This window comes from Myotis myotis, unplaced genomic scaffold (genome assembly GCF_014108235.1).
Source record: "Myotis myotis isolate mMyoMyo1 unplaced genomic scaffold, mMyoMyo1.p scaffold_m19_p_14, whole genome shotgun sequence".
Lineage (NCBI taxonomy): Eukaryota > Metazoa > Chordata > Mammalia > Chiroptera > Vespertilionidae > Myotis > Myotis myotis.
In genome coordinates, this window is record NW_023416318.1 from 38,570,654 (window position 1) to 38,593,261 (window position 22,608).

Genomic DNA, 22,608 nt, shown 5'->3' on the forward strand with positions numbered 1-22,608 from the left:
TCAAAGAAGGGAATCTGCATGCGGGGTAACTGTATACAGATATCTAAAACAAAAGGTGAATGAGAAATATAATCTAGATATCTGAAAAATTAAATTTTTTATTGTAAAGTCAACCACTGTGTCCCCACTATCTTGTCTGTTAGAAATTTGTCCAAAGTGTCTTGAAGCCATAGATTATTTTTATGACATTTCCAAATGGAGCATAGTAACATATTTATTGTGTCAATAGATTTTCCTGAACAAGGACAAAATAATGTTGTCCAGGATGCTTTTGATGAATAAAATCACTAATGATCTATGAAAGCAATATTTGAAGTTGATTTCCTTATAACACAAATTATTAAATTGCTTGCAGCAGCTTATGAAATAACCAAAAAAGTTAGTGTCCTTGCAGAGAAACAAAATAAAGTATTGCCAACATCTTTAATCAAATGACTTTGACCATCAAACCATCAAAGATGGTCAATTTTTTAATGATGCTCATAATGCTAGTGAAGACCGTTTATATAATTTCTACTTCATTGCTCAAATGGCACATTTTAATAGAACAATTGATTTCTTGAAGAATTTTAACCTATTATTTCAAGGTTAAAATTTCAATGTGGTCGATGGAGGGTGAGAAGACGAAAACTTGATGCAAATGACTCACTAGCTGAGGAAGGTGTTCTTTCCGGACATGCTAGTTGTTTCAATTCATCTGCGAATCATGCCTGAGTATTGAGATAGCATGTGATGAAATCCTTTCTAGAGCTGAAATCAATACACAAATGGATTAGGAATCTATTTATCCCTATCTCCCAAATAGAACCATTTTAACTTCCCAATTTTTGAGTATAATAGTCTTGTCAATTTAGCTTATGATAAAGCCCAGGAAAAGAGTTTTATGGAAGAGTCTTTTTTGTTGTGGTTTCATGATTGGTCCTAGTGTAGAGAACTATCTAACAGAGCCATAAAATAGTTAGTCTCATTCCAGAGCACATATATTCATGAACTCCTGTGATATAATTTAGCAAAGACAAAGAATAATAAAATAAACTGATAGAACCATGGCCAAGCTACTTATCATGAAATCAGATAAAGGAAATTTTTAGAAATAGTGAAAATTATATCATCTTAGGAATCTTTTCCACCCACAGAAACCTAATTCTTCTGAATTCTTGTGGCATTTTTCTTCTATATCAATTATTTTTTATTTTCTGTGCTTGGCTTAGCATTTCTTTATTTTGATTTATTTTTCACATCATATTTGACTTTTACTATTTACAGCAAGGCAAAATACTAGTGCAAGCTACAATCCATGAGCCCAATCTGGCCTACTTTCTATTTTTCAAAATAGTGTTTATTGGCACAAAACTCCACCAAGCTACGTATGTATTGTCTATGCCTGTTTCAGGTTAACAATAGCAGAGTTGAACAGTTGCAATGGACACCCTGTAGCCCAGAAAACCAAAAACATTTCTTTTGATCCTGGCCCTTTACAGACTTTGTACTAAGGTATAAGTTGTTTAAGGCCAGTGATTTAGAATGTTTTTCTTTTAAATACTTAATGAATGAGTTGTCTCAGGTTAGTGCCACATGGTATTTTTATAGTAAACTTATTCAATCATCGATAATTACCATAGGATACTTCGACCAAGAATGTCTCTCATATTCAAACTATCTTCAGTCAAGTTAAACCCCACTTGAAAAATTGTGAGCAGTTATGCATGAATCAAAGGTGTTATCATATTTTCTGCTAGCTTGGTAATGGTAAACCTAGTATGTTTTCATGGAAATGAAGCAACAAACTTTGACAATTTCCAATTAGCAACCCCAAACCAATTCTCAAAAATAACACTGCAGTTCATCAAAAGACCCATTTTCTTCCCAGGTAGAGTTGAGTGCCGGGAGCCGGTCCATGCTTGCTGTTTCAAGGGACCTGGCATATATGGCATACTGTTCTTAATATGTTTGCTCCCCTTCTTGGCACTATGTGTTTTAACCAAGGTCTCTGAGAAAGGTTGTTTCCCCAGGTAGGGATTTTCCCCTGAAGTTAGGGAGGGAATAAAACCTCTTAACTAAGTGCCAGGTGGGTAATTAATCACTTTAACTACGAACAATCATGCTTAAGCTACATAATCTTTACTCCCTGGAATGGAGATAAGAAACGCCCTAACCTTTGTAATAGAGATTGATAGGATTGAATCAACTGGTATAAATACAGATGTAACAAGACAAGACAGCAAGACTCAGAACTTAGAATACAGAACTTAGAACACAGAACTTAGAAGACAGGACTAAGAAGACAGAATGAAGAGAGACGGAACTTAGGCACAGAACCTACACAGAACGTTCTCTAGAGACAGAAGAACTTCGCTGGAGAGAACATGGCAAAAGATCCTGGACTGAACCTGACTACAGAAATTGGCAAGAGAACCTGGTGACTGAACCTGGCTGGAGAACCTGGACAGAACCTGGCTGGAGAACCTAGCGAGGGAACATGGCTACAGAACCTGGCTGGAGAACTTGGAGAACCTAGCAAGAGAACATGGACACAGGACCTGGCTGGAGATCCTAAGCAGAACCTCTCTGGAGATCCAGTACTATAAATCATAGTGACACAATGTGCTCACCTATAAGAACTAATATACAGATATACTCCGGAAGCACTTTCCAGTTCAGCCTTCTCATATCACTCTATGGCCACTCAAGCACTTTTATCAGTTATAAGTGAATGATTTTTAAATGCAAACCTTTTTTTTGTGTTAAGAGAGCAGAAGTAAAACCTGCATGTTTTGGAACATTTTAGGATCGGCAGTCAGCTTTGTGGATGATGCAGACTGAATTCAGGATCATTATATTTTCGGTCTCATCCAGAACCGACAATCTGTAAGATTAAAGTCAGCTAATTTTTAAAGTCTTCCAGCACATCCACACACTAGTTTACTCACAAAGAAGGGGGTTTACTCTTTCATTTGATTATTGGAGCAACATGGTTACTTGATTCATGTGGCCATGAAATGTTTTCTTAGCTTTGCACATATCAAAAGCATATTTCTGATGTCTAAAGAATTTCATTATATGAAAGTGTCTACATCTGCTTTCTATCAGCATTTATACTAAATGATAAATTAATGAGGGAAAAAAAGAATTTCAGGAGTAAAGAGATTAATAGATATTTAGGTATTAAAAAATAAGACTACTAACTAATATTTAAGTCACAGTTTTAGAGATGGCCAATATTTTAAAGAACACCTGGTCAATTTTTCAAATGAGGAAAGAGAAAAGTAAAGTGATTTTTTTTTTTCAAAGCCAAATAGCTAGCCATTGGGAAAACTACAATGAGGTATCTTTGTCCCAATTCCTATTCAGACAACTACTGTCCACTGCTATCTTTACAGGGTATTAATCCCCACCTCCTCCCCGCCCCCTGCAAAAAAAAAAAGAAAAAGAAAAAGAAAAAGATTTCATCCATTTTATGCCTCATTGAGAATTGAATGAGATTTCCCTGAGCTAACTGGAAAAGACAGACACCATTATTCACACATGGCAGCTACCAAATTGAAGATTAGATGGGAGAAGTGTGTACCTCAAGTCATGTTGCAGTTAAGAGTTGAGGGTCTTCTCCACTCTTCTCTCCACGGAACTCACACTGAGGTTGCTAGTTACTGCATGAATGCTTATATCAACAGTTTTCATTTCACAGACAATCAAATGATCTATTTTGTAACTATATGGCCACAGGGTATGATTCATTGCAGTATACACTAATTTAGATGTTGTAGAAATTGAGATAATTACCTATCACTGAAATTATCTGCACACATCACCAATTATCTTAAACTAATATAGCTGACAGCAGCACTAGCCCACAGAAAAACACAATGAGAGAAAATCCATTTCTCTAGAACACTCTTTTTTCTGCTTATCAAGGTGATCACACCACTTAGGTTGTGATATTTTTTACTAGGAGCATTGTACACTTTCTTTATGGCATGCAAAAGCCTTCATATGGTTTTGTAAATGATAATCTGCTCTTTATTTCTCATTTATCTAGATGTTGACTTTAGTCTTCATAAACTAACTTTGGTCCAGTACTTTGTTGAGGAGCAGGAATTATAAAATATATGAAAATATGTATCCAATAACTTGTAAATAAATGAGTACAATCTAAAGACTGGCATCTAATTCTAATAATGTCTCTTCAAAAACCACCTGGAATTGTGCAAAGTAGCTCCTTATGTCATTTCTCTGAATTTCCACCTTTTTCATATTTTTTTATGTGTTCTTCCAGATTTGAAAATCTACAGGAAGCATGAGCAAATAGCAGCAACATCTAAATGAGCATAAATTTTAAGATTCTACTACATTAGTGAAAGAAATCAGTTCAGTGTATATCTTTAATACTATCTTTTTTTTTTGTACCCTGACCAAGGATTGAATCCACAACTTGGGTTCAATGAGGATGGTGCTCTAACCAACTGAGCTAGTTGGAAAGGGCTTATTTTTTTTATTTTTTTAAAAGAAGACCAATTTCTGTGGTCCTTGTACGGACTTTCCTAGAATTTCAGTATTTCAATTCTGGTCATTAGTAAATTATGTTCTAAGTTTAAATCAGTGCTAAAAATGTTTGTTGTGTGTGTGTGTGTGTGTGTGTGTGTGTGTGTGTGTGTGTGTGTTTGGGAGGACTGGCTACTACTAACAAAACCAATTTAGCTGCTGTAATGGAATTGGATATTTTTCCTTAGACATACTAGTACTTTGGCAATTACCATCAAATCAGAGAGTGCATAGATTTGTGGTTTTTTTTTTGTTTTAAAAAATACTTAAGGTCATCATATTCTTTTTATTTTCACAAGATATGAGCAATGAGGCAGAAGAAAGTCAGATTTGAATTTTATTCTACTTGTACAATGGCTATTGTATAATTATGGCTTTATCTCACATGTTTCTATGACAGATGCAGATTATATGACTTTTAATCCAGAAAAAAATATATTTAGTTTTCTGTCATGGAGAGTGGCTTTTTAAAATTCTAGGTACCAGCCATCCCTACCACCTCTTTCTGAGGAAACCAGGTAAAGAAGTTGTTTCCTGTATAGATTCCTCTCACTTTTATTCTGTGTTATTCTGTCTTGGTAACAATAAATTGGATCTAGAGTTAGCGGCAATTATGGATTAGTTGCTAATAGCAGGATCAACCACCCCAGAGGTGATTTGATATAAGACCTCACTGTATTATATTGAATGGTAAAAAATGGAATCAGGGAACATTAAAGTGAGGTCCACATAGAAAATATGAAAAGGGAAAAATATATCATTTTTCTGAAAAGATTTAAAGAAAGCTGGGTCATTAGAGTAGCCTGAAAAACAATAAAAAGTATTTCTTGTCATCCTTGAAATTCTGTCATCCTCCAGTCTAAGTTTCTGGGACCCGAAGTGACTATGGTGTTGTGAATAAAATAAACTATTATAACTTTAAAAATCTGATGAGTTGAACAGAAGTTAACTAATTGATTCTCATTCTTTGTGTCCAGTTGTATTGTGTTTGATTTTTAAGTAGTCAATAGGGTGAAAGTAATGAACTTTATTCTTTTTGAAAAATTATATTGTAGACTAGTTATCCTTCTTTAAATTTTTTTCAGAATTTGGCTTAAGAACAATGAAAATATCCTCTAAGAAAACCATATAGTAACCAAAAAATAAAATAAAAATATTTTCTAATAAGAAAACAATATAAAATGCAGTAACCAGAATGGATCTTACCACTGGCACAATAACCCCCTTAATGAAATTGCCCCCTATTAATTTATTATCTCTTTCAGCCAGCATGGACCACAAGCAGATTTAAGAAATTTCCCCCAAATAATTTTCATGCTAAAAAAAGGAATTATTTAGTTACTCATGAAGGATATTGATCGTCTAAGACTTTGAAGAAAACAATAATTGCTTTGCCTTTTTGGTCTACTTTCCTTTATTTTTTTTAAAAAAACAATGTATTGCAATGATCTTAGACTCTAGATTTTGAGAGATAGAATGGATCTTAGATATTATTGGCTAATAATATGTAGAGTTAGTAATTAAACAATAATGATCTCTGCAAACATCTTTTTATACTTTTTTTTGCCTCCCGTTGATTAGGATGCTTTCCCTTGAGCTCCTAGGCTCTTGGTACCTCCACTCTTCCTGGTGTGATTTGTGGTTGTTAGCTTGCCTCTCTCTTCCCTTATACATTACATTTCTTGAACATGGTACCATGCCTCACTAACATGTGTATATTCAGTATTTACCAGAAACCTACTGGGTAACCAATACATTTTTGCTGAAAGAATAAAATGGCTTGTTTCAAATATACATGATATATATCTGATTAATATCTAACTATTTTCAGTGAATTGCTTACCTATTTCCACTCAATCAATTGCTTAAACCCAAGTTGAACTAAACCATAAATGAGATTTTAAAATAATCATTAGTCTTTTTTTTAATATATTTTATTGTTTTTTTACAGAGAGGAAGGGAGAGGGATAGAGAGTTAGAAACATCAATGAGAGAGAAACATTGATCAGCTACCTCCTGCACACCTCCTACTGGGGATGTGCCCACAACGAAGGTACATGCCCTTGACTGGAATTGAACCCGGGACCCTTTAGTCCGTAGGCTGATGCTCTATTCACTGAGCTAAACCAGTCAGGGCAATCATTAGTCTTTCATCAAGAAGTAAATTACTTTCATTTTGTCTTTTCTATTATCACTCTAATCCCCTTTTAGAAAACCACACCCAGTTCAGAAATCAAGCAAAATTATAATAACTAAATAATCCCCAGCATTTTTTTTCACTCTTAAAAATCCCTACAGAGATATTTGATTTCTAGATCATGAAAAGTATGCTTTCTAAAAATCATGTCTTCTAACCAAATTCACAATAAAAACATATTTGATGCTTCCATTAATTTCATTTTTTAAAAATATAGTAGAATGTGTTCTCTAAGTAGTAAATCATGTATAAAATTAAACACATTTTGAATTTTTTTTCTGCCAAAAGCTTTATTATTTCCATTTGGTCCAACGAGTGGGGGAGGGCTTCAGGGTGGTTAAAGGAATGGCTAATAGTTTCAGGGAGAGGCTCAGGCAAAAGCCAGACACCAGGGGGGATGCAGAGGATCCCCTCAAAGGCCTCTGGGCTCCAAAGGCTCCTAGTCATGCTTGAGGGTGAGCCTTTCAAAGAGATACTCACCCAGCCCAGCCTGGGGGCCGGCAGCCTGTGGAGGTGAGTCAGGTGTCGCCCATCTTCCTGATGTTTCACCTCCTCACCCAGGAAGTGGTTCTGCAGGAAGTCAGAGAGCTAAGGGTCTGCCGGTAGAACCAGGGCCTGCAGCTCCACAAGGGCCTGGTTTGGGCTCCTCTCCAAGGCCAAGGTGGCTTTTCTGGTGCCCTGAGTTTTGCCCACTCATCTTGGGGAGGCTTCAGCAAGTCTTGGAGAGAAGGCGGCCACCAAGCTGGTTTTGCAACTTTAAGAGATGCTCAGAGGCCTGGAGCTTCTTCTTGGCCAATTCTCAGAAGAAGTGGCCCCTGCCTTCCATGGCCACATCATCCTGGTTAAAATAGAAGCCTGAGAGAGGTAGGTGTGGGAGGCCGGCAGGTGCAGGTTGGCCAGGCGGTTGACCCCAGCCTCCACCTCGGTGGAATCAATCTGACAAATTTGGGAGCTCATGGTTGTTTGACAATAAGGAGTTAAGGTAGAAAAAAGAACTGGTGTGTTGGCTGGTCTCAGAGGTGGTTCCAAAGGTGGCGACTGGATAAGACAGTGGAGGGTATTCGGAAGCCGGAAGAAGGGGTGTCCCTGGGTTTGTTCAGTCCAAACACTGTTGAAGCAAGAGACAGATCTGGGACTGCTGAGGGCACTCCACATTTTGAATATTTTTATTGCATTATACTAATAGCTTAAAAAACAACTATTTCTAAAATATCATATCTGTTTTTTGCTTTCCTGTTTAATGAAATGTTGTCTACCAGTTATAGAAAATGAGTGGAAGTAAAAATAATAGTTTTTTGTTTTTTGTTTTTTTTTACTTCAGTAGAATAGCCACAATGCCTACCCACAACTTTCGCCTCCCTATTTTATTTATCATACACTGAGCATCTATTGAGGGACATTACTGGATACTCTGCCACTGAGATCTATGTACTTCATGTGTAAACCTTTTTAGGATGTTATCAGGAAAGAATTGAGAGATGGGATTGCCAGATTTCCCTACCTAGTACAAAAGAATGAGTAGATTATTACCTTCTTTCTACCTTTTCTTTGATTTTAGGGTTATACATTTCATCTCTTTTGTTTCATTAAGAGGACATGTAAACTATTTGGGCAGGGATTTTTTTTTTTTTTTTTTTTTTTTTTTTTTTTTTTTTGTAGTTCTACAACTACCACACGCCAAGTATCTGGAAAAAAAACATACCATGTAATAGATAAAATAATATGAATCCAAGGAAAGAAAACAAAGAAGTGATTTCATTATTCTTTAAATTAAAAAGGTCACACCTTGTATCATTTCTTCAGCATTTCATTTTTGTGGCTCCATCTTTATTAAACTCTTAAAATGAAGATAAATTACAAAGACAGACTGTCTATGCCTAAGAGCATTTGTTTTCATGACTAGAATAATCCCTTCTGTAAATAGTTTCCACCTCTCCATGTATTCCCCACCTCTCTTCTGTCAATATTAGGTCTGCATTTTGTTTTGAATCTCATTTTAGGCTCTTAATTTCAGTTGGCCCCAGCTGAAATCTAGGCATTTATTTTTCCCCCAAAAACTTATCTTTATTTGGGTTCTGAGTTTAACCAATGGTTTAACAGATACCTTTGCTAGTAGCTAGTATATTTGGAACTATTTTTGATGCTTCTTTTTATCACTACATCCTATTCTGTCCTGTCTAATATCTTGATTTTCAGCCCACTTATGTTCACTATAGCTGCCTTGTGTTTAATATACTAATCGGAGGATATGAAGTTTAGAAAAGTCTCTTCTTTTTTTACTATCTCTGAGCAATAATGTGCTGTCTTTGAGATGTGTGTGTGTGTGAGTGTGTGTATGTGTGCACTTGTTTGAAATAACATTCCCAATGGATGACCAAGAAAAATATGTGATACCCCTCACTGTGAAGAAATGACTAAAGTGGCAATGCCTATAGGAAGCTGTTCCCTCAGCTTTCTCAGATAGTAATCTAGACTGAACAGTTTAGGTTTGCAAAATATGTTATAGTGATTACTGCATTTCAAGTGCCTTACCCTGTAGGAAATGGATGGATCATTTGCATGACCAGCACTTAAGGTGGCAGGTAGAAGTTTCTAAAATATGTGGTGAAGGTTTGAAAGAGGCACTCAGAGGAATAAAAACTCTGAAGGCACTAGGGATGTCCTCAGGTGTGCCTAAAAAGATCCCCTGCACAATGCTGATTGTGTCTACATGTTCTTACCTAGGCTATTGGAACTATCATGTGAATCATACAGTTCTAGATTTTAATTTACTTCTTGAATTTACTCCTGGCTCTTGATACTAGTCTTTAAGAATCCGGAACCAATAGGGGGATTGAAGCCCAGAAGTTTCAGTAAGCGCTAAGCATCACAGTGAAAAGTGACTGAGAGCTGAACTGTCAGCGGGGGGTAAGAGCAAACACTGAGTAATGACTCAGTAATGCATGTGAGGAAATATTCATCTTTTCTTAGAAGCACTGGAAAAAGACTGTCTTGGCCAGACTTGGGATAGAGGGGTGGGAAGGGAAGCAAGCTGGTGCTCAGTTGCATACCTGTATAATTGAAAGCTCTGCAAGGCAGTAATATGCAATGCCAAAGATGACACAAATAGGACTCGTATAGAAATGGTCTGGTTGAGGAAAACTTCATGGTGGCTGCGTGATTATATGTGTAAACAAATTTAACCACAAGAAATACAATGGAATGATCACCTTCTTTTGGAAAAATCTTCCTCTTAATGTAGGCCTCCTGTCCCTTTCAGTAGAGCCAGCAAGGATTTATGGATGTGTCTTCTCTACTGACTTCATGTGAGAACAGAACATCAAAATAAATGAGAAAAAATTTTAGTTAATATTTTCACATGTTTTATCTGCTATGTAATAAATGGTCAGATGTCAGTTCTGTCAAAGGAAGATGCTATAAATAAAAATAAAAACAGAGGACATATTTTTTTTCCTATTCAGCAGCCATTGCCAATTCCTTCTCACAGTAAATCAAGACAGAAACTGAAACTACCCACAATGCAAAATTTCCTAACATGGTCTACTTTTTCTTTTTCTTTTTTTCCATTTAGATCAAGAATGGCCATAGCGTACATTATTTTTCAAATGATACTCTCTATTCGTGATTATTCTACTACCTGCTTTTGAAATCTAACTCTATAAACTTTATATTAGAATATAAATTGGCCTTTCAAGTGATACTATTTGCTTTGCAGCATTCTTGCCAGAGGCCTTGTCTAAATCTAAAGCCTCTATAGAAACTTCAGAAGGCTGCATTGGAAAATGCCATCTGCTTTAAGATGATATTTAGCTTTTCTTCTTTAATGAAAAGATGTTCTATTTGTATGCAAGTCTAAAGTTTTAAAATTATCATAATTGCACAACATTAAGGTGCATTATGATGTAGTGGCTTTATTCAACAATATTTTTTCTCAGTGCTCAGCATGACATTTATATTTCAAATCTGAAAGTTTACAATATTCCCCCTCATAGCTAGCAAATATGAAAAGGAGACAATCTAATTTAATGGTTAGCAATTATTGTTGATGAAGAAATGTGTTTATCAGGAAAAAAAGAACCCCAATGACATGCTGTTGGAAAAAGAAATGAAATCAAAGAAAGTAAAATAGGCATTCTTGCCTTCAACTTTTTCTTTCCCATACTGACGAAGTTACAAAGTCATAAGCCAGACATATGTTAAGGAGAGTATCAGGAAAATGCAGTCCCATTCTAAAAGTGAACCTAGATTGCTTGAAATTGTCTTTTTGAAAGGAGCAAACTAAGAGCGAATCTATTTAGGCTGTTGTGAATGAATACAAACATTAAATGTTGTATCATAGCTCATGGAAATAGAAATAAAATGAATCCTTAAATCAAATTTACAAGCTAAAGAGTATATTCTGTGTCAGTAATTCCCAATGATGTGCTGTCTTGGATTATGAAAGGTCATAATAGGATTTTTGTCATACTGTGAAATGATGCACTATTCAGAATATGAAATAGTATTGCAAAAGACATAATCCAACTTCCACTTATGATCTATGACTGTCAATTTCATTATAACAACAAAAGATTGATATTTAATATGCATTTTCATGAAATTGTATCTAGACTGAACATGGAGTTAGAGAATTTTCGACCTTGCATTGTATTGCTAGACTATCTTCAGGTGATAAATGAAAGTCATTCACAGTGTAATAAGGCATCTGGAAAATGTATTAGCTCAAATCCGCAGGAAGGTAAGAAATGTTTTCTCACTGAATCAAAAAATATATATGAAACGGAGATAGACGTGATTTGGGGCTCACAAGGAATGGAACAAGCCACTGAGCAGGACCCATGCAGAATGTCCTGTAAGTTGTCAGAATGACAACGGACACTTGATAAAGGGAATAACGAAGAGTTTAAAGTACCTAAGAAAATCAGCTGGGGGAAATGTTTGTATGCTTCTTATTGGATTTAAGAACTGATTTTTTTAAATAGATATTTTTTCTTTATTGATTAAGGTATTACATGTGTGTCCTTATTCCCCCATTGCCCGCCCACCCCTCCGCTCATGCCCTCACCCCTCTATTGTCTGTGTCCATTGGTTAGGCTTATATGCATACATGCAAGTCCTTTGGTTGATCTCTCCCCTTTAACCCCCCCCCCCCCCAACCTTCCCTCTGAGGTTTAACAGTCTGATCGATCCCTCTCTGTCTCTGGATCTGTTTTTGTTCATCAGTTTATGTTGTTCATTGTATTCCATAAAGAACTAATTTTGATGCAGCCTAAAAAAATCATGTACGGGGTTTCTTTAGTCTACTCACATGAGTGAAATCATTAGAATTAAGATAAAGGTGCCACCCAACACTCTTAGTCTTGCCACAGGACTCCATTTTCCCTATTAATCTCGCATCTAGGCAGAAAGAACTATTTAAACATTGTTAGCTCCTAGACTTAAGAGGAAAACTGTTGCCATTTCAAGATAATACCAATGGTCTATTTAGATACCAGGAACCATACTTTTCAGGTCACACCTGTGGTCCCAGAATAAAACACCCCTCATTCTCAAACATGTTTCCATTTGGAATATAAGATCACTATATATTAAGGAACCCTGAGACTGACATCTCCAAATACAGACCACACAGGTTATTCTTGGTCTAAGAATACCTTGATCATATTGCCCATAAGAGATGCATAATAAACATTTGTTTTAAAATGTAGATCCAATTAAGAATGTTTAAGTTACTGTAATGTACAAAGACTCCAGATCCTTTCAACAGAACTTTCTTTTTTTTGGTATGTCAAGTCCGTGATATATATATATATTTTGTTTGTTTGTTGTTGTTGTTGTTAATTATAATGTCTATTTGATTTTGGTCATCACAGATTTAGGTCTAATTTTCTAAAATATATGAAGAGCAAATACAATTCATAAATCATATATTATTTGGATTACTATATAAAAACTAGAGGCCTGGTGCATGGATTCATGCACTGGTGATGGTGATGTCCCTTGGCCTGCGCCCTCGTAATCCAGGACCCCTCAAGGGATGTTGGCCTGCCAGTTTCGGCCCAATCCCCACAGGCCAGGCCAAGGAACCCCACCAGTGCAGGAATCCATGCACCAGGCCTCTAGTATGCATATAAGATCTTAGGTTAATCTCTTCCTGCCCTCCCCTCTCCCCTCTTCTCTCTGAGATTCATCAGTCTGTTCCCTGTTTCTATGCCTGTGCATTGAGCATCTGCCCCCTGGTGGTCAGTGCACATCATAGCTACTGGTCAAACGGTCACTTAGGCTTTTATATATATAGATATCATATATGTGTGTGTGTGTGTGTGTGTGTGTGTGTGTGTGTGTGTATTATCATGTATATATGATTTGATTAGCTTATGTATTGGTGAAAAAATAGTTTGAACAAATTTTGGGAGCCAGTAGTCTCCAATTGTTTATATAAGCCCCCTGCCCCTCTGCATATCAGTGTAGACATTTATATTATCTATCTGGTCCTTGTAAATATTTGTTTGTGACAATGACAAATTCTTAACATTTAAATTAATAATAATAATCAATATAATAAAAGTGAAAAAGCCTAGAATCTAGTTTCTAGATAAGTCTTTACTACTAATTTGTTTGTTTCATGAAGATGATGTGACTGAATACCACCAACTGGGTGGCTTAAACCACAAATGTTTATTTTTCTCCATTCTGGAGGCTGGGAAGTTCAAGATCATGGTGCTGGCCAGTTAGATTTCTGGTGATACTGTCTTCCTGGTTTGCTGTTGACCTCCTGGTCACCATGTCCACACATGGAAGAAGGGGATGAGGTCTCCCTGGGGTCTCTTTTATAAGGATCAAATCCTATTAATGAGGACTCCCCATTCATAATTTAAGCACTTCATAATAGTAGCAACCTACTAATACTTTTGAGGGTTACAATTTTAACATGTGAATTTGGAGTGACACAAACATACAGACCATAACAGGTGCTAATCCCATTCATGAGGCTCCAGCTTCATGACCTAATTACCCACAGAAAGCCCCACCTCCAAACAACATCACATTGGGAATTAAAGTTTCGACATATGAATTAAGGGGGGACATACACATTTGATCCATAGCAATGGATATAGCATCTCTTGTATGACACTTTCAGCTGCTTCTTCTCTATAACAACAATTATAGCACCTACCTTTTCCAACATTTCCAAATTATTGGCCATGTAACAATAAAGCCCTGTACAAATCATAAAAAGCATCCTATTCTCACACAACTCTACAAAAATTTCTATGTAATAAAATGTGAATATGATGAAATTTTCATATTTCTGCATAACTACTCAGTTGACATTTGGTGACTAAGACAAGGATATGGAAAAGTAGGAAGTGATGCCCAGCCAGTGCAGTTCAGTGGTTGAGTGTTGGCCTATGAACCAAGAGGTCACAGTTCTATTCCCAGTCAGGGCACATGCCTGGGTTGCAGGCTCAATCCCCAGTAGGGGGCAAGCAGGAGGCAGCTGATCCATGCTTCTCTCTCATTGATGTTTCTATCTCTCTATCCGTCTCCCGTCCTCTCTCTAAAAATATCAATTAAGAAAAAAAATAGAAAGTGAATCCACTACTTTATTTTCCTTTTAAGGGCACTCATTTTGTTGATACTAGGGTTTTGCTTGCTCACTCCATTTTCTCGTCAGACTGTTTTCACATTGAATGAATTAAAGATGAGCTGGTAGCCTGTGTCCTGCACCTGCCTTATTGCTGCATAAGTCTGTCCAAGGACATGCCCTTTAGAATGAGAGGTGTCACCCCTCTCCCTCTTCTATGCTTTCTATCAGGCCCAGTGCTGATGCAGCATCAGGCATCTGACCCTTGCGCCCTGCTTACTGTGTCCAGTGCCTTAACGTCAGCTCTTTAACCAGCATATTTTCTCATTTGTTCTTTGTTCATTTCTGCCCATGTAGACGTAGGTAGAACAACTTGCACAAGCAGCATGAAAAGGGTAAAAGATATTCAAAGATTTTAAAGAACACCTCAACCACTCTTTTCTCCTTTTTGTTGCATTTCACCCAGCAGTTGGACCGACATTTTCTTTCTACCACCAAGCCTCAGAAATCCCACAGTTCTCCCTGGGCCATCTGAGAAATGAGTCCGGGGAAGTTCCTCAGTCTAGCTACACTGTTCACGTTATGATCACTGATGTAGATCCCTGCCTTTCATCTCTATAAATAAAACTGGCCAACTCTTTGTAACTTAAGCTCTCTTGGTTGACTGGGTGCTACAGTAATATTTCCCAAAGATGTTCATAGGGGAATTGAACGGGCTCAGAGTAGGAAAAGGCAAATAAAATCAGTGAAGAGTGACAGACAAGTAATCCTGAGTCTGATTGCTTGCCCATATTTAGATGTTGGAATGCAAAATTCTCAATTCTACCTCAATGCAGTTACCTCCTTGAGACTCATAAATTCAGAGGCAGTTGATGAAGCTGAATCTAAGAGTCATGGTGTTGCTGAAAATAAAAAGGCCTAGATTGTTTGTAGTTGTTTGAAACTTTAATATATTGGAATTCAAATTTAATTGTAATTTTTAAAGAAAATTAAATGTTAAGCTAAATATCTAAAGTCATTAATGCTGGATAATAAAAAGTAATAAATACTTAATTAAAAGGATATCTTAAAAGCCATCACACATTTTGGTTGTATATTCTCAGAATTAGTAGGAACCTTGAAATTTAGACTAACTTGCCATCTAATTCAACTACTTTTGCAAAAAAAAAAAAGATTCTACATAAATGTGTCTTGGAAATCTTTAAGATAGGATTAATGATTTCATTTAGCTGTTCTTACAAACCAGTATTGCAAACATCCTTTATTCATCACTCAGAATTAACCAATATTTTTTTTAAATACATATTTTTATTGATTTCAGAGAGGAAGGGAGAGGGGAGAGAGAGAGAAAAAAACATCAATGATGAGAGAGTATCATTCATCAGCTGCCTCCTGCACATCTCCTATTGGGGATTGAGCCTGCAACCTGGGCATGTGCTCTTGACTGGAATCAAACCCGGGACCCTCAGTTCTAGCCACTGAGCCAAACCAGATAGGGCTGAATTAGCCAATCTTAACAAACTTGTATTTGCTTCAAATTAATTTTAACATAAAATGGCAATAGAAATGGTGAAATTTTATTTATGTATTTATAAGAAGAAAAATATTATAAATTTCATGTTTATTATTTTAGTTCATGTTTATGCATTTTAACACATGCATAAGAATCCATACAACAGCCGAAACTGGTTTGGCTCAGTGGATAGAGCGTCGGCCTGCGGACTGAAGGGTCCCAGGTTCGATTCTGGTCAGGGGCATGTGCCTGGGTTGCGGGCGCATCCCCAGTAGGGAGTGTGCAGGAGGCAGCTGATCGATGTTTCTCTTTCGTCGATGTTTCTGACTCTCTCTCTCTCTCTCCCTTCCTCTCTGTAAAAAATCAATAAAATATATTTAAAAAAAAAAAAAAAGAATCCATACAACAGACTTCCACTTTGTTTTTAAATGTGAATTTTCTTACACTGTAGTTATATTTCTGCAACCATGGTTTGTTCTTGTTTTGGTAATGATCGATGCTGACACATATTGATCAATTTTAAAGTATACTGTAGTAGTTCACTGCGTGATTATAGCGTGTCTTAGCTATCCATTTCACAGTCAGTGTGCACTTAGGTGCTTTCCATTATGTTTCAAGCTAACAATGGTGCTATGAACATTGGTGTTCAAGCCTCCAAGACGTAAAATTGCTGGGCATGAAATTTACTAGAGACGTTTTAAGGGATGTTGACAATTTCCAATTTCTCTAGCAAACTAAATTTCCCCCAGTAGTCTGTGAGAGTTTCTCACATTGTCACCAGTGATAGGCAATTTGTAAATTTTTCAAACACATGGATGTGGAAAAATATCTCTCCATGGTTTGCCTGATTAATAGTGAAGTTACCATCTTTCTGTGTTTATTTTCCAAATGACTTTCCTCTTATGTGAAATGCTATTTCATGTACATAGCTCATATTGAGCTGTATGATATTTCCTTATTGATTCAAGGAAGTACTGTCAACATTTGGAGACTTACCCTTTCTCACTGATAAGCAGTATCAATGACATCTTGCCATCTGTCACTTGTTTGGAATTTGACTATAAAAATTTTAGTATTAATTAATTTTATGTAGTGAAATTTATTATTCTATCCTTTCTGTGTAATGCTTTCCTTTCATGTTGTGTTTTAAGACATTGTTTTCCTCTAAAATGATAAAGATATCCATATGTATTTTATTTGTTTTACACTTTTATTCTGCTATTTTAATCTATATTATTTTAAAATAATCATTTTTATCCCTTTTTAATATGAACAAAAATTATTTCCCTGAATAATTATATATGATTATCTTTCAAATATAGATTTGACTCACATTGCCTTGAGTCTTCTTTCTTCTATGTCTAACATTTCCAGTTTCTTTAACTGCTCCTCCTTACAATTTTTAGTTCCTTCAATATTCTATGGCTCTCTTTAGAGTACGTCCCAGCTTTGATATCTGTTCATGAATATGCGAAATGGGTCTTTACAGAATAAATGAGGTTATGAATGATTTATCAAATGTAGAGCAGTGTTACTTCTCCTTTGTTTCAGATGTTGTATTGCTTTTAATGCGGCCAAAATTTCAATACGTGTTACTAGATATGTTACACACTTGAGTCCTTCTAAGCTCCTGACAATTAAAACTCTCTTTTCTTCTTTTAACTTTCTCGTTCCAGTTCATGTGAAGTTTGCAGAGATTCTGTGTATTTATATTTAGATAATTAATATTGAATGTATTTTCTTTTCTTTTAATATTTTAAATTCTCACCCAAGGATGTATTTTCAGTTGATTTTTAGAGAGAGGGAAAGAGAGAGAGAGAGAGAAACATTGATCGGTTTGATCGGTTGCCTCCCAGACAGACACTCACCAGGAATAGAACTGCAACCTTATAGTGTCTGAGATTACAATCCAAATGACTGAGCCACCTGCCAGGGTGAATGCATTTTATTTTAAATCTTGAAACACATAGTATCAATCTGATAGGATTGGCTAAATTCTGATTTTCTCAACTAATGTTTGTCCCATTTTACAAGTGAGTATGTGATGTGTGTGTGTGAAAGAGAGAGAGAGAGAGAGGGAGAGAGAGAGAGTTAGAGAGTTATTTTTTCATTTAGAATTTTAGTCCACTGTCTAAGAAATTATATAATTATATGAATTGGGGACATTTTTTCATGTTTCAGAGTATCTGTAAAATGGGGATGGTAAAATCTTACTCTCACTGTGTTTGAGTATTAAATTAGATAAATGAGGACTGTTCAGTGTTAGTTTCTTTCATCTTAAACTACAAAACACATAAGTGTGTGTGTGTGTGTATGTGTGTGTGTGTATCTTATTTGTTTTCAGTTGGGAGACACATGATATTGGATTTTAGTCCCTTCACCTCTGCCTGTCCTCCTGCTGTCCTCAGAACTATTTGATAATATTCCAGGTTTTCACTGGACTTTGCTTTGCCACTTCAGCATGCTTTGCTGCAGAGATTGTCCTCCCTCCCTCCCACGAGAAGGGACCTGCCATTGGTTCGATTCCTTCATATGCCTTCTACATTCCTGTTAAACTAGATCAAAACATAGCAAATAGGTAATTGTTATTATTAAATATATTTCACCCATAGGTAATAATTGTGTAATTGTTTTGCCTTATAACATTCTGAAATAAGAGAAACATAAAAAATGAAAGAAATTTTAGTATTTGAGAAGACATACATATATGTTTATGAGTAGCTATACTCACTATATATGAATATATATAACATATATATGAATATATACCATATACCTCAATTCTTTAATATATATATTAGAGGCTTGTTGCACAAATTTGTGCATGGGTGGGGTCCCTCGGGGTGGCCTGCAGGGATTGGGTGGAAACCTGCAGTCCAAAGCCACCTGCTGCTCCTGCCCGCGGCTCCCACTCCTCCTGGCCCCACTGTGCCTGCTGCAAGCTCAGGCCCAATCAGTCCTGATCAGAAGAGGCTCACGCCACCTTAGCTGCACTTGCCAGCCATGGGCCCTGCATCTGTCACCCGACCAGGGTGGTAGTGAGAAGCCCTTGCCAGCCCAGGATCCAGATCCATCTTGCTGAAGTTTGTGGGTTGTCAGGAGCCACCTGGCGGCTGCTTTTATATCATTTCTTCCTTGTGGAGCTTCTAGGGAGGGGAAGCAGCTGTGGTGCCAGAGGCTGACTTCCAGGAGGCTAGTGGCACTGTCTAGACTAGATCATGCCTGAGGCGCTGGTCTGTTGGTGCCTGGCATGCTCTCTGAGATTGGAACTGCAGACCTGCAGGACTACTGAGGGAGTGGCTGCAGCTCCACTGATGGACTGCCTGGATGGCTTGGTCAGCTGAGCAGCAGTCCCTCTGTGGGAGTGCACTGACCACGAGGGGGCTGCTCCTGTGTTGAGTGTCTGCCCCCTGGTGGTCAGTGCATGTCATAGTGACCTGTCGACCAGTCATTGGGTTGTTCAGTCGCTTAGGCTTTTATATATGTAGATATACAAATATACTAGTATACACACAGACACACACAGACACACACACACACACACACACACACACACACACACACACAATCCCAGTAAAATAAGTAGAAATAAATTTTCTAAGCCTGGTTGGGATTTTTGAAATAATATTCAATAAAAACAGAGTCATACATTATGTTTTGTTTCAGTCTGTGCACTAGGATGAGTTATGCATCCATGCTGAACCCATCCCCACCCACCCACCCCCAGAAGAACAAGAAAATTTAAAGACCCCAATGAGTGCTTAGAAATCTGTGCCATTTAACTAGCCACAGTGGTCTCTCTCTATTGTCCCTGGTAAATCTTGGCATCTTTAGTCCTAATTGGTATCTCACCCTCAGGGATTTTTATTGAATTTTCTCCTCTGCTGACATATTTGAGCAGTGTTGGGACCACTATTTGAAAGGGAGCTTTAATCTCATGAAGGTGATGAAATGCTGTCATCCGCAGACAAAGTGTCTGTCACAGAGGGTACAGAACCAAACAACAAAGCTGTCAGGTGCCAGTTAAGGGCCACCTGCTGAGTTTCCTTTTGTATTTCTCAGGTGCTGTCATCTTGTCTGCATGCAATGGAGTGGGCGTTTGTTTGCTTTTTTGTAAAAATTTGTACAAAAATTTTTATTATAAATATTATGAGTATAAAAACAAATACATTTACACATTGTCCTTCATAGATACTGTAAAATATAGCATATCCCTAGATCAGTGGTCGGCAAACTGCAGCTCGCGAGCCACATGCGGCTCTTTGGCCCCTTGAGTGTGGCCAAGAAGTTTCAATCGCACTGTACTTGCGCGCCCACACGTGGTATTTTGTGGAAGAGTCACACTCAAGGGGCCAAAGTTTGCCAACCACTGCCCTAATATAGATTATTAGATATTTGATTATTCTCAGACTTTTACTCTTTTAGAGGACACACAATTCTGAATTTTCATTCTCTTGAAATTGGACAAGTGATTATCAAATGACTGATTTCACCTAAAGATCAGTGGCCTTATGGATTATGCCTGGCATTTGTATTTTAGTGTTATATTTGTGTTGATTGATTAATTTATGGCTACAGTTCTTATTAAAGTCAGTTCAGATACCAAGCCTGTTTTGGCAGAATTGAGCTAAGGCTATGTCTCTGCAGATGTGTGGCTTTTACAGTAACCATTGATGATAAATGCCACTCTAGTTTACTCTGCTTTCCAAGGCCTCTTTTTCTCTTTTCACATTTTTTATACCTCAACAATGTGCTAAGAGATCCTTATGAAATCAGTAAAATCGACAGGCAATTTTAGATGATATTGCCAGAAAACCACCAATGCCAGCATAGTGATGTGGTCATTCATTCATTTACTCATTCAATACATACTTATTGATAATTAGTTGACCCAAGAATATTGATATGTATCAAGAATGGTACAAAAATGTGTGGAATATAAACCTTAAAAATAGGGAAAAGACTTATTGGAACACATACACAAATACATGCATATACATATAGAACTACCATGGCTTTCTTGTAAGCACATTATTACAGCATGAACTTTGTGCCAAAGTTTTATTTGAGAATGGAAAACAACTTGCAAGCTGAGGGGATCATGAAAATCCGATGGTAATAATAACATTGAAATAATGACATAGGGTCTGAGTGGTAGAAACAGGGTTTGGAAAAGGATATTTCTATGACGTGATCCAAGACCCAATACTCAAAAAGTTCAAGACATTTTCAGGGATTTCTAACCAGTGCAATTTTGAAACTAGAGTTTGATTGACTTGAGGAAGGGAAAAATATAGGTTGAGTACATGTAGAGGAGCTTTGAGTACTGGATTTTAAAATCCCGACTTTATTTGAAAGACTGCAGGGAACTCAGAAATGTTTTGGAGTACAGAAGACCTGATTCTTAAAAGATAACTTGGTTGCTTTGTGTGAATTGATTGTGGGAGGGACAATGAAGCTGCGGAGTGAGGACAAGTAGACAGCTGCTGAAATAAGCTCTATGAGAGGTTGAAAGCCAAGGTGTTTACCAGGAGTGAGCAGTTTATAAATAGGAGGCATACACAGGTTAAAACGGAATGATAACGTGTAAGGTAGAATTATATGTTACCCAAGGCTTCAGGTCTTGATTTCTGTGAGCCAGACTACATGAATTTAAGTTCACTGTTTGAGAGCTTGGGCAAGTTATATCTCTTTTTGTTGAAGTTTGTTCATCTGTAAAATGAGAATGAAAATAATAGTAGCTATATTATAGGTTGTTGTGAGGATAAAATTAGTTCGTACACATAAAACTCTTAGAGTGGTTCCTGGTCCATAAGACGACACATAATGGGCAAATTGTGATCTCTGTTTTGTTAGTCTTCAACATTACCAATGGACAAAGCCAACTTTATGGTTAAAAAGAGGAAGCAGCTTCTTGTGTGTTACAGTATAATCTGCAAGGCAGTTTGTGTAATTCCACCCAAAGTCTGTCCCATAGGAGAAGACGGCGACCAGAATGCATGTGGGTATTTTTTACACTGGTATTCCAATATCTAGCCATTGCCATAATTATATGAGCCATATACCTCAATTCTTTGAAGTATATTTGCTATCATCATTTTATAGATTAACAAATAGGCTCAACAAGACTGTCTGATTTATCTGAGATCATATGAAGTGAGGAATAGCTATAGACCTGAATTCTTTCTAAGTCAGAGGCCCACAGGTATGTTCCCTGATTTTAAGCCCTCATTTCAGAGCTAGACAGTTGTCAAGCCATTAGTATAAATCTGCTTTATTCCTGTGATAAGAAGATATTGGGTCGAGTCCAAGCTCTAGTATCATTAAAATCCTATCAGATATATCATAATTGGTTAGTAATAGAATTAGGACTAGAGGTCAAAGTCTCCTTACCCTGGGGTAATTTTTAATGTGTTATTTCCCCCTGTATATAAATTTAAAAAGCTACAAACATACAAGTAACATATACACACACAAGAGTATATCTGTGTTACCCACATAAGTGCAAATAAAGACCTAGGTTAGCTCATTTGCTTTCTCTTGCTTCCTATGCTTTAAGAACTAACCTCTCCACAACCTGCATGCACATATTCAAACTCATTACGTTTCTGGAGAGTTTGCTTTTCAAGGAGAGGTGGTAAAGAGGGGGCCCAGAATATTTACAGGCCCAGTAAAAATCTGGATAAGGACATGTATGGTGATGACCTAGAAGCCAGAATAAAGACCAACAGGTTTGTTCCTGATAAGTTTTCTGGTTCAAACCCTAGGCAA